The 12,216-nt window shown below is 41.7% G+C and overlaps 2 long non-coding RNA genes across 2 annotated transcripts in view; both read left to right on the top strand.

Annotated features, from left to right (window-relative positions):
- Window positions 1-3,241, top strand: part of LOC145520997 (uncharacterized) — a 66,770-nt gene extending 63,529 nt beyond the window's left edge. Inside the window, exon 6 of the long non-coding RNA XR_014064974.1 lies at window positions 751-3,241. This is a non-coding gene — a long non-coding RNA (uncharacterized LOC145520997). The remainder of the gene's footprint in view (window positions 1-750) is intronic.
- Window positions 3,242-4,328: 1,087 nt separating this feature from the next.
- LOC145521000 (uncharacterized) lies at window positions 4,329-11,741 on the top strand. Its single transcript, XR_014064977.1, has 3 exons — window positions 4,329-6,325; window positions 7,435-7,553; window positions 11,418-11,741. It is a non-coding gene; the product is annotated as an uncharacterized LOC145521000 (long non-coding RNA).
- The last annotated feature ends 475 nt before the right edge of the window (window positions 11,742-12,216 follow it).

Below are 12,216 nucleotides of genomic sequence, written 5' to 3' on the forward strand. Positions count from 1 at the left end.
TGATTACACACATAACTGATTATCATTATCAGGACTTCAAAGCCTCGCTATGTTTTGATGTCCTTATAACTCATAGCTATAAGCCTTAGGTTGGGTTGGCCTGGAAGTGGGCCCTGAGATGGGAATTTGGGTGCAAGCATTTGCTTGGACTGTTTTCCCAGAAAACTCTAATGGGAGAGTTGGGAAGTGTGACAGGAAAGGGAAGTCATCATGGGTGCACAACAGGTTAAGTTATTGCTGCTGCTGCGGCTAATGGAGGTGCAGTTCTGCTGAGGACCTCTGGGAGGCAGCATTGAACACACCTGAGTGGTGAGTAAGCTACCATCTTGTTCCAGTTCCCATCAGCCTTTATTGGGTTGAAGGAAGGGGGTCACTAGCTTGTTTCTGACCTCCTCCAACAGTCAGAGAAAGCCCAGAGACAAAGAGTCATAGATGCTTAGAGTAGGAGTCATTGGGTCTGCGGGCTCCCATGTGGGATGGCCCAGCAGAATATGCACAAGGCAACCTCAGCACACTCTCCATGCTCTTATCTTCATTTGCAAAAACTAAGGCACACAGAAGTTTTAAGACTTGCTTAAAAATATATAATTGCAAAACAAAGACATATATCCCAACCTAGTGAGCTACTCAGTTACAAAAACTGTGAAATATCACCTTAAGTGAACCAATTCATTAGAACCTTGTGGTCTTCTTAAAGGCCATGTGTATAGGAGTTGATAGTATGACAATATTTTGGCTTTTTTTTTTCAGACCAAAAGAGCATCAACTTGAGAAATATGCATCTAAGAGAAATATGAAAAGATAATTAAAATCAAAACTGAATGGTAAAGAAGAATGCAAATATTTGTAAGAAAGACAAAGGCAACATAGTTCAGATTTAAGATGCTCATCAACCAAAACCTGCCCTTAGTCTGCCCATCTCCATCTGCACTCCACCTCCCATCTTGGTATTTAAATGAAGGTCTTTGGAAATTCACAGAGGAGATTTCACTCATGTCTAGTTTTGCTCTTCCATCCTACAATCTTGCAGAACATCGTTTTCTCTCTTTTCAGGGGCCAGCCCTGACCTGCTTGAGACAGCATGTGAATCCTCACTGATCTCAGTTGTAAAGTATGATGTATTACAGCATTGGCCTGTCAGTCAGGCTTCTTAATGGTGCAAAGAGTGGGATTCGGTTCAGCAATCTACTGAGAGGAGTGGGACCAGGGAGCACCTTCATTCTGAGTATTTGATGTCATTGACTTCCAGTGTGGCCTTTGAGCAAATCATTTAACCTCCTTGGCTCAGTTAACCATATGGAAAATGAACATGATAATATCTCACAAGGGCATTGTGAGATTACTCAATGTTTATAAAGTGCTTGGGAGATGGAAGGCCGTGGATGTAACTTGCAATGTCATTAATCATGTGGTCAGTTGAATTCAGGCAGCTGGATGCTTATTGGATCCTTTACTTGCTAGATAATTTCACCTCAATACCTCACAAATCATGACGCTTAAATCTATGAGAGTGTGGATGATGAATCACACCTTGGTGGAAGACTCAGAATTTTTCAAGTGTTCACGTTTGAACTGCCCTTTCATAGACTCTATTTCTTCCTTGCTCAAGAGCAGAAAAGTATTTCATTCATTCTTTTATTTGGGGAGCTACACCTCTTCTTCAAGTACAATGGGCTTTTTCTTATCTTCATCTTCTCTGTTGCTTTAGGTTTTTGCTCAGTCATTCAACAATCACTCCCTAAGCCTGAGCTCTGTATCCAGGTAAAAGCACAAGTAGGACAAGTTTCCATCTAGGAGGAGATCCCAGTCTGGAAAGGGAAACAAGACATAGACACAAAGAAATGCAAAGAAAGTTCATGCTCCAAAGGGCTACGGAAACCCAGATGAATTTCTGAACTGTGTGTCAGGAAGTGAATTAACCTGCGATCCCTCCAGAAATGAGTTTCTCCTTCTGGAAGCCTCTTCCTTGAATTCCGCATCACACATCTATCCTAGTTCTATTACTACCTTTGTTCTCCATCAGTCCCTCTTTTCCCATCAGTTTCTCAAAGGCAGGCATTTCTCTAATGTTCTACACTTGGTTTTCTTCTCTCTTTACCTTCCTGTCCTCAATAAAGCTTCTCTTTCCCCACTGTCAGTGACTATTAGAAGGGCAGAGCTCTCACTCTGACCTCTCTCCTGTGTCAGACTTACCTGGAGGTCCTTGAACTCGGCATGGCCCCTCCAAACTCACCATTTTTCTAACCATATAACTTCCTCAGCATGATCTCTCAAGTTCTCTTACTAGGACCATTTTCCTTTGAACTCAGGCCTTAAATCTGAGCATCACATGAGACTCTGCCTCCTCACTCATCCTCACATCAGAACAACTGCCACATCCTCTTCATTTTGATTCTGCCAGGCCCCGCAGACACTCCATCCCATGGCTGCCCCTCCCAGTCACATGCTCACAGCAGCGTCTTATCTCCCATCCTGGAGGCTAACTTTTCCTTTTCCAGTGTGGTCCACATACAGTGACAACCAGAATATTGTTAAGCATGCTTCAATTTATATCATTTTTCTGTCCAAAAATCTTGATGGCTACCCAATGCCTACTAAATTAAGTTAAATTTCCTCATTTTGGGACTCAGGAACCTTTCCAGAATGTCTACAAACTTGATTTTTAATCTTTTCTCCCACCACACTCCAACACTGAGCATGAGGGAGGCAGGCGAATGGTTGCTGGTCTCCAGGTAGATAACCCATTAGTCCCCTTTAGGTCTTTGCACACACTGTCCCTCCTGTCTAGAAGCCTCTTCCTGCCTGTTTCTGCCTGGTACACCCTGTATACACCAAGTCCAACCTCCAGCATCGCCAGTGTCACATAACACATTTTTCTCATCCCTAGTTGCCTCAGTTGATTCTTCCTTCAAGCCTCCAGAAATCTTTTTGGTTCCTCTCAAATGGCATAATTTTGCTCTGCTTCTACTCTTTCCCCCCATCCCCTTCTATTCCCTCCTTATCTGCTGCTAGATGGAAAGCTCTTTGAGGAAATAGAATGTATCTTATTCCATCTTCATTACTTCCCATGGGACTTACAGCAATACTTGGTCGAAGTGAGCAAAATCAGAAACCCCAGCCTTACTGTTGCTTCAACTACTCTTCATGTATATAAATGTGTCTTGTTCTACAAAGCATCTTAAATATAATAGCTGGGTTCACTATCAGAAAAAAGGCAACAAAAAATTAAACCATAAAAACTGTACAGTGTCTGCTTTAACAATGGAAATAGTTACTGCCTATTTCAATTCACAGTGAAAAACAAGCATTTTTGCAATTACAGAGCCTCTGCTGGTTGTTCAGTGATGGCATATAGATAAACCTCACCCTCCAGACATTCATCATCAAGTGCAGGAGGCTAATAAACAAATACATTGCAATGCCAGGTAATAAGTACAAACTAAAAATATGGCCAAGATGCAGGGGCTAGAGGCAATGATGTTGGGGAATGTGAATATGAGAAGACTGGCCAGAGGAATTGTCCCAAAAGTCAGAGTTGTCCCAAAAAACAAAGATGGGGAGACCACAGTCCATGCAGAGAGAGCAGCATTTGCAAAGGCCCAGGGACATGAAATAAGAAGGTGGTGTAGCAGAACAGGGGCCAGTTCAGTATCGCTGCCACATAAAATTCAGGTAGGGGATGCCTAGTGGGTTAACAGTAGCACAGTGATCAGTAGCCACATTGTAGTCTTTGATATCTTGCTCTGGAGTTTGGACTTTGTTTTCTATGGATGGTAGGGAGCTAATAAAGGGCTTTTAGCAAGGCAAAGGGACGTAGATTGAATTTTCTTATAATGGGCTCGATTCTGATTGAGAGAAGTAAAATACTAGCACTGACTAGAGAAAGGAAGTCAGGCCAAGATCTGGAGAAAACGCACAGCGTTTCCTGAGAAGTGTTGATGCTTAGATCTCCAGGAGAATCTGCAAGTGGAGGCCCCGTTTGCCGTCAGCGCTGCATTCTGGAAAAGCAGCGGCAGTGTGGAGAACTCCTGTGCACCAGGTAGTATTGCAAGCACCTTCAATGGATGACCTCACTGAATTTACCCAACTATCATAAGAAGTCCGAAGTACAGAAAGGGACGCCGAGGCCCAGAGGGGTCGAGCTACTCGTTCTAGGTCCCCAGTTGGTGAGAGGGACACCCTGCCTTCCACCCTGAGCAGTCTTCCAACCCCTGCGCAGCATCACAGCCTCCCCACAGTGGCGCGAAAACTGTTGCACAAATCTGCGCCTCTGTTTGTGTTCCTGTTCTTTTCTAATGTGAGAACAACAATGTTTCTATGTTTGGTAGGAACCTCGGGAGCCGGTTGTGTTAGGCGCGGCCTCACACCGGGAGAGGATGCGGCGGGAAGGGCGCCTTGCTACGCACCAGCGCGCCTCGCTCGGCAGAAGAACCGGGTTGTGATTCAAAACAAAAATACTCCTGAGCAGCAGTGGAAACTCCATTTACAAGTTAAGCGCACGTTTTCTAAAAGGAGAGAAGATTCCAGGAGGGGAGCAACCTCTCATTGCCTATTCATGAGACAGCCTGTCTCCCAGGGATTGTAGCGTTTCCAGGCGAGCTGTGGGGCTGTGCCCAGAACCGCAGCCACTGTGCAAACAGCCGGTCCCGGGACGCAAAACTTTTGATGCAAACATATACGGCCCAGAGCGCAAAGCCTGCTTGTCATCATCTTACTGCAGCGACTCTAATATTAGCACTTTGGATCTTGTGTTGTGGGCTATGTGTCTGGGCACACGTATACTTCTACGAATAGGACTCCCATATGTGCAGGCTGGGATATTAATGTAATAAGAAAGATTCCAAAACCCAAGTCTGCAATCTGCTGCACTACTTTTGAGTCACGAGTCACAGTGTGTGTGTGCAGACACGCACACAGAGTGCTGTATAATACAGCACTATAGCTTTTCTGTTTTGGGGTGTGGATGTCTAGGGTAAATCTCATCTCTCTTTCTTGCACCTTCCCTCACACTGTCCCAACCTTGGTACCCTTGAAGAAACTCGGGTGCCTTTGTTATCTGTGTGCCTTTTCAAAGGGAAAATATTGTAATATAATTGAAACAGACTAGTTGCTGAAAATGGACGTGTGTGTCACATGACAAAAACCCCTGCTTCTTTCTTAAACTTGAAATTTTGACTGTTTAAAATTGTTGATGAATGGACAAGAAGTCTAGCCGGACTGAGATGTCTACATAGCCACTTCAGGTCCATCCTGTTCTGTCTGAATGTACAAAAAGCCTGCCCTCTTCTCTACTTGAAAGCTCCACAGACCCACTGCCTTCCACCCCAGGCTCTTTATGAGTGTCAAAGTGAACTCAAGAAATGTGCCATGTTTGAAGTTGTAAATGTGCTGTAGGTACAGCTACTCGCCCTCAAATGTGGTTTTATAGGACAAGGATATGGACTGAATTGTGGAATTTTGATGCTAGGTGGATTTCTAGGACCCTTGATGAAGGGGATCTGGAAGCATCTTGGGGATCTGCCCAAGATGCTAATTCGAAAGCTATTCCAGGTTAGAAGAAGTGAGATGAGCAAAATTATATCAGCTAGATTTGGAGATGACAAATGAAGCTGGGGAGTAGGAAGGTGCCTTGGATGCAGATGAAAGGAACGTGAGACCATGCCAAGCTCTGAAGATGAGGAATGGCTAAATGCTATTAAAGACCATGAGACTAGGCCGAGATTTGCTAGAAGAAAAGTATTCATTGCCCGAGTATTTTAAGAAAGTGAAAGTTGCCTCACTGAACTAGACTAGAAAGAAGAAAGAAGAATCAAGAGGTGGCAGATGAAGAGGCTGAAATAATTGGCACAGGAAATGGGGGCACGTCAGGAGGAAAGCACTTTTGGGGGATTTGGGGAACTGAAAGCAAGCTTAGCCTTTTTTTTTTTTGCTCCACCGAATGGAATGTGGGATCTTACTTTCCCAAGCAGAGATCAAACCTGTGCCCCCTGCAGCAGAAGCACAGAGTCTTAAGCACTGGATCACCAGGGAAGTCCGGTGTCTGCTTTTCTAGACTGATCCTCACTGATGCTAGAAAGTGTTAGCTTGTGCGTTATTAAACGTGACAAGGATATTAAGTGGGCTCCTATATGAGCGAGAGAAGAAGCCGTGGTTAGTTATAGGGATTAAGGGGCCTAGAGGGACCCAAACACTTGGCAAAGTGGACCTTTTTCAGCAGCTCATCAGTTCTGCCTCTAGATCAATTCACATCTCCACCACTGTCCTCTGAGGTGTTGACCATCACTGACAAGCCAGGCATCAATGTGGACTCTTCACAAACTCTGGTGTGAGTACCAAAAGTTGGTATTTGGATGGGTTCTCCACTTGGATTTGATGGCATAAATTGCAGGAGGGCTAGGGACCACCGTGCAGTGGCTGGAGGGCCTCGGCAGGCCAGGAATACAGATTGTGTCAGGCGTGTGCCCACTTCCTAACCTTCTTTTCAGTGTGTGTGTTTGTAGCCAGCCATAGCAAGGAGCAGCGCAGGAACCTGTTTTGTTCCTTGGCATTAAGGAACAAAGGTGATGGTGATCGGATTTGTCACCAACCAGAATCAACTCTTGGTCAGTTATTGGGGACTTGGGAAATATGTAGCTCAGATACGTTAAATGCAGAGTTAATCTTAAGCCTTTAATAAGCCAGTGGTTATAAAGACTTGCCAACAAAATTCTTCACCAGAACTGTTTTGACAAAGGTGAGTTTCCTCCATTCCCCGCTTATTAATGAATTGGGAAAAAATTTAGTAAAGGGTAGAAGGTGAAGTGACCCTTTGAAAAGTCAAGATCTGAGTCTCCCTGGAAACAGAACTCTTTATGACAACTTCTCCCAGAATTTGAAAACCAATTATGTCCATTTTTAAAGAGGGTTAATTAGTTAAGAACAGAGTTAATCAATAAGAATGTACTGAGCCCCAAAAAGTACCAGAAGCTTGAGAAACAAGCCAGCTGTTGTGTCAGGGTCCTTTAGCATCTGAGCCAAGCTGGTTTGTATAGAAGACGATTTTCCAACACTCAGCCAGGGCCCACCCATCTTGACAAATGGTTGGAGTGGCAAAGTGGGTCTTGGGTCCCTCCCCAGATGTCAACAAGTCTTTTCAGCGTTTTTTCTTAACCAAGATGGTTAGAATTCAAGGTGTGATCCCTCATGTGAAGAGAAAATATGAGACCTGAAAACTATCAGGACCCAGATTAGGTAGATATATGGGAGTTGGTGACATTGGGCAGGCACTTTCTTGGACCCTCTCAGCACCATGGAAAGGGTGCCCTTCCCCTTCTCCATCTCTTTGTGAAATCATTCTTAACACTTGGTCTCAAGGCAGATACATATTAGATTCCATGTTAAAATCACATCAGATTGATCAAGGACACCCTCAATTAACAATGCTCTCTTTAACAGCTTTGTGTCACTAGGTGTCAGACTGCATTTCCTGCCTATGTCAACACTGAACACCAGGTGTGGTTGCCACTACTTCCACCGAATTCCAATTAGTTCATTTCGAAGGCTGCCACCCATGGGTAGGTACATAGAGAACCCAACTTTGAAGTTAGGACTTCTCTAAACCATGCTGGTTTAAAATCCCAGGGAATTCCTTTTTGCAGCAAACCTCCTAGGGTGTTTTTACACAAGGAAATGAAAAACTAAAATTACAGTATAAGGTATTCAACTGATTTCCCTGAGGGGTTCTGGTTGGGAAGAATTGTACTACTGTGAAAATTTCATCTATCATAGGCTTGTAAGATTCATCTCTTTCACTCCTAAACCCACATAGGCTATTCAAAAACCTCAGATTGGGGGCATCTTATTTGCTATTTATTATTTGGTAAGGATACCTTTTATTAAATTCTCTGTTCATGTTTTTAAAGACTTATTTTTTCAAATATGTGTTTATAATCCTTTTTACTTTGATCTGAATTTTACTTTGATTTTTATAAATGGATATTGTATGTCCCTGGTACAAAATTCAAAAAGTATGAAATGATATATAGGGGAAAACTCTCTTTACATCTCTGTGCCCCAATCACTCAGTCTCAGAGGCAACTATTGCTACTTCATTGTGCTTCTAGATACATTTGAGACAGATTTTTCATGTAAAACTTTTAACACAAATGGGAGAATGTTATACAAGGTGTTATATACCTTACTTTTTTCCAATAAGCAGTATATCTTAGAGAATTTTCCATATCAGTGTGTTCTCTTTAACTGCTACAGAACATTCCTTTCTTTGGTTATACCAAAATTTATTTAAGTAATCTTTTATTGATTAAGAACAAAAACAACCTAAAAAATTTAGGTTGTTTCCAATCTTGTGCTAATACAGGCAATACTGGAATTAAATAGGTCATGTCATAGAAAGAGGGTATAATGGTAGGAGAAATATTTAGAAGTAAATCACTGGGTCAAAGAGTATGCTTGATTTTGAATTTTAATAAATATTGCAAATTGCTTTCCATAAAGTTGTAATGACATGAATAGCATGGGATAGTGCCTGTTATCCAACCCCGGACCACAAAATGTGTTACCAGAGTATATTATCATTTTTTTTAAATGTTTGCCAATGTGATAAGTGGGAAATGATATCCCATTGTAATTTCATTTTGGTATTTTCTTAACATAAATGAGGCTGAGTTCCTTTTCATATACTGTGGAACCATTTAGACTTGCTTTTCAGTTAATTGTCTTCATAACTTTTGCTAGTTTTCTAACAGACTTGGGTCTTTCTTTTACTGTTAATTAGCTCTTTATATCAGGAAAATCAAGCTTTCACTGAGATAAGCTTTTAAAATGTTTCCCCAGGTTCTTACCAGTCTTTTTAATTCTGTGAAAAAATTAACTTCTATTGGTTTTTGCCATATGCAAAATTTTGATTTTTCAAAGGATTCTAGAATTACCTTAAGTTCTTTAAAAATTACTTACCAAGTAATTATTAAATATCACTGAATTAGTGTTTGTCCCCTTGGACCAAGGAGACTTAAAATTTTACATTAGATCTGTATTAGTTCTCTTTGCTCCATAACAGATTACCACAAATTCAGCAGTTTTTAAAAATATCCATTTATTATCTCAAATTTTCTTTGGGTCAGGAGTCTGAACATGGCTTAACTGAGTCCTCTGCATGGGATCTCACTAGACTGCAGTTAAGATGTTGGCCAAGGCTGGGATCTCACCTGGGGAAGAGTCTGCCTCTAGTCCTCACTCAGGTTTTGGAGAAGTTATTTCCTAGAAACTATAGGATTCATGACAACTGTCTTCTTCAAAGCCAACAATGGAAAGAGACTCTAGAACCCAAATCCTGGCAAAATGAAATCTTTCATGATGTAACATAATCATGGGAGTGACTCTCCTCATCTTTGTCATATTCTGCTGGTTAGAAGCAAGCCACAAGTCCTGCCCATGCTTAAGTGACTGAGGGAGGGCTTATAAAAGGGCATGAATAGCACAAAGCAGGGATCACTAGGTGTTATTTTAGAATCTGTCTGTCCAACGTATATTATGAAGTTCTAGGGAAAGTATGGCTTCCCGGGTGGCTCAGTGGTAAAGAATCCACCTGCCAAGCAAAAGATGTGGGTCAGATGCCTGGGTTGGGAAGATCCCCTGGAGGAGAAAATAGCAACCCACTCCAGTATTCTTGCCCAGGAAATCCCGTGAACAGAGGAGCCTGATGGACTACATACAGTCCATGGGGTCACAAAGAGTTGGACACCACTGAACGAATAAACAGCAGCAGCAGGGAAACGATAGAAATGAAATCATAGGGGAGCATTCCCTCAATAACATAAAGTATAGAAGGAAAAACTTAACTTTCATGTAAGACATAATGTGGAAACTTCTACCACGAAATCTACAAAAACTGGGGCCAAACAGATAAGATCAGAGGTCTACACAGAGACAATCATATTATTTGTTGTTCAGTCGCTCAGTTATGTCCTACTCTTTGTGACCCGATGCATGGCAACACACCAGGCTTCCCTGTCCTTCACTATCTCCCCGAGTTTGCTCAGACTCATATCCATCAAGTTGATGATGCCATCCAACCATCTCATCCTCTGTCACCCCCTATTCCTCCTGCCCTCAATCTTTCCCAGCATCAGTCTTTTCCAGTAAGTCAGCTCTTTGCATCAGGTTATAATTATGTTATAGAGGACTGCAACTGGAGGGCAGATTCTGATCTTCATCTAACCCTGGCCTACATTGGGTCATAGTGGAAATGAGTTGTCCAAGAGTAGTAGCGGGACTTCCCTGGTGGTCCACTGGCTGACTGTGTGTTCCCAATGCAGAGGGCCCTGGTTGAATCCTTGGTCAGAGAACTAGATCCCACATGGCACTACTAAGAACTGGCATAGACAAATAAATAAATATCAAAAAATAAAATAAAAGAAAGTAGTAGGACAAGGAGCAAAACTGAATCAGTGCCAAGCCTTTGAACTGAGTGATTAGAGCAGAGGGTTCCAGAGTCTACTATTCGGCTCATGGTGACAAGAGTGGAGGAGGGCAGAAAAGAGGTAAGGGGTGTCACCTGTGAAGATTAGGAGACTGCAAATGCAGTCTCTATTAGCAAAGTGTGGTGAGCTTAGTTGTTCCGGATAGCTCTCTTGAAAGCCTTCTTTCTGTTATAATTACAGCAAACAACTCAGTTATTTCTTAGAAGTCACACCTTGTATCTCTTTCTACTCCTGATTCAGAAAGGTCTTTCATAATAGCCATTCCCTATTTGACATGGCTGTAGGTGACCACCTGAATCTATTTTTTAGATTTTATCTCCAACATGCCATCATTTCAAGTGATGATTTTCTAGCTGTACTCTTTTTTAAATTTATTTTTTAATAAGAGGAAAATTGCTTTACAAAGTTGTGTTCATTTCTGCCATATAACAACTAGAATCAGTCATAATTATACATCTACCCCCTCCCTCCAGAGCCTCCCTCCCCTCCCCTCATCACACCCCATCACAGAGCACCAGGCTGGGCTCCCTGAGTTATATAGCAGCTTCTCACTAGTTATCTATTTTACACATGGTATTGTATATACGTCAATGCTACTTTCTTCATTCACCTCACCCTCTCCTTCCCCAGCTTTAGCTGTAATCTTGTGTGTGGAGTGTCAAGGGCATCCCAGGAATGCAGGAGGGTCTCAGAAAAGAGGCACAGGCTCCACACAGAACCTTAACCGGAGCACTGCTGCTCTTATTGGTTTCATTTGCTTAAAATTCGTTATCAGGTTTTTTTCAAGAAAGGTTACCTCAGTTTTAAAAAATGATTATTGGAGTATCTGTTCATTTTCTTAATCTTTGTAAAGAAAATTCAATCTCATCTCTTCTACATCACATTTTATTTCTGACCACAATGGTATTACCAAATTTGACTCTCCTCTTTATTCATCAGACTTAACTCTAAATGACTTTGACTGCTACCAAAGAAATCAAATCTTTGCCCAAAGACTAAAGATGAGTCATTAATTTGAAGATTCAATAGAATGGGGTGCAGCCTCTGAAGAAGATTCTAGAAGATGAATTCTGCAAATATTTTAAGCAAACCTATCATTTTTTAAATAAGAGCATAACTCCTCAAGATGAATGCTCTGAAAAATGTAGGACTCAATAGTAAACATGGAGAAGATCCTCATTATTCACTGTTCACATTCATATTTTTTTAATTGGGATGAAATTCCAAAAGTCTGTAATAAAAGGCCTGAACTTGAATTAAAAACTCTGTTACACTAAGCCAACTTTGTTACCCTGTAAGAAGTAACTTCCTTGAAGGATCCACTTATGCTTTTTCATGAAGGAGGCACTTATACTTTTCAGGTTTAACCTACTCTGTTGGGTAAGGAAAATACAAGCTGTAAAATTCTTCTGACATACACTCAGCAATCCCTATTACGTTTTGGTATAGTCATGTAAAACTCAGTCAATTGTTTTTCAGTCAAACCCAAACAAGCATCATGATTGCATTGCTGTGAGAATTTGACCAGAGACTAAATGTGTAATGGGTAAAAATTTTAGTCCACAAACAGAGGTACAAAACAAATCATCTGTTTTTCTAAAACTCAACTCAATTACTATTTGAAACTCTGTGTATATGTTAGTTGCTCAGTTGTGTCAGACTCTTTGTGACCTCATAGACTATAGTCCACCAGGCTCCTCTGTCCATCAAATTCTCCAGGCAAGGATTCTGGAGTGGG

Source organism: Giraffa tippelskirchi, chromosome 9, assembly GCF_054371585.1.
Source record: "Giraffa tippelskirchi isolate mGirTip1 chromosome 9, T2T-mGirTip1v1.2.pri, whole genome shotgun sequence".
Taxonomy (NCBI): domain Eukaryota; kingdom Metazoa; phylum Chordata; class Mammalia; order Artiodactyla; family Giraffidae; genus Giraffa; species Giraffa tippelskirchi.